Below are 1,245 nucleotides of genomic sequence, written 5' to 3'. Positions count from 1 at the left end.
AACAATAGGTCTTATAACAAGACCAAGTACAGAGTTTCTGACCACTTCTACAGAACCCATTCCCCTCTTGGTGAAGTCCACTCTTACAGTTTAGCAGGGGAAGCTGGGCTGGGCTGAGCTGTCCTCTAGGAAACAGACCCAGCCCTGATGAAAACCCTGGCAGAGCACAGAGCCCCTCCAGTCTTCTAAGGAGAACAGGCTGATCTCAGCCCTCACAAATGAAAGACAACATGCCTTAGTTTTCAATGCTGGATACAGAATCAGCTAGAACCCCCTGATCCACAGAGGATATACTCCATGAACACAGGGGATCTGTGGATATCAACCTCATGTGCTATGTAAGTTGAAGGAACAGTAAAATAATATTGAAAAAGACAAGAAGAGAGGCACCTTTCTTAATGCCATGAACATATTATGACAGATATGATCTGCAAAAAAGTGATCTGAACTGGAGGGGATCAGTGGATACTACTGAACCTTATGTAATATGTAAACTGAAAAGACAGAGACATCATTTGGAAAAGAACAAGAAAGAGCATGGAATGCTAAATGCCAAGAACATGCTATGACATATATGATCTGTAAACATAGGACCTGAAAACTGTATTACAGAACATCACAATGAGAGAATCACTGAAGCATTTTCTCCAGCCCTGCAAGTGCCTCTTGCCAGCAAATCTAAGCACGTTGGGAGGTCAAGGTACGAGGATTATTCAATGCCAGAAGTTCAACTCCAGCCTGGGGAACATCACGAAACCCTCTCTTTGAACACAGAAGAAAAAGCAGCCAGGTGCGGGGATGTGCACCTGCACTCTCAGTTATGTGGGAGGCTGGGACAGGAGGATGACTTGGGCACAGGAATTGGAAGGTGCAGTGAATATGATCTGGCCACTGCATTCTCTTTTTTTTTCCATGAGAGGAAAAAAAAGTCCCTGCAGAAACAGCACAGCCTCTGTGGGATGGGAGAGTGTAGAACAACATGAAGACCACAGAAAATATTCAACATAAAACTGCCATAGTCAAAACATACAAAATTTATGTAAAGTAATGAGATGCCTTTGCTTACCCATTCACATATACACACTCACACATTTATACACATGTACACTTACATAGGTCCACTGAAATAACAGGATGGGCTCTGTGAAAAGACAGCCCTCTGCTGCTCATTGAGCCAGGGGGTTTTAGGAACAATAGGTCTTTTTTTTTTTTTTTTTTTGAGTCGGAGCCTCAAGCTATCCCCCT

Source organism: Otolemur garnettii, unplaced genomic scaffold (genome assembly GCF_000181295.1).
Source record: "Otolemur garnettii isolate 467f Iridium unplaced genomic scaffold, OtoGar3 scaffold00212, whole genome shotgun sequence".
NCBI lineage: Eukaryota > Metazoa > Chordata > Mammalia > Primates > Galagidae > Otolemur > Otolemur garnettii.
This window is presented reverse-complemented; position numbering follows the sequence as displayed.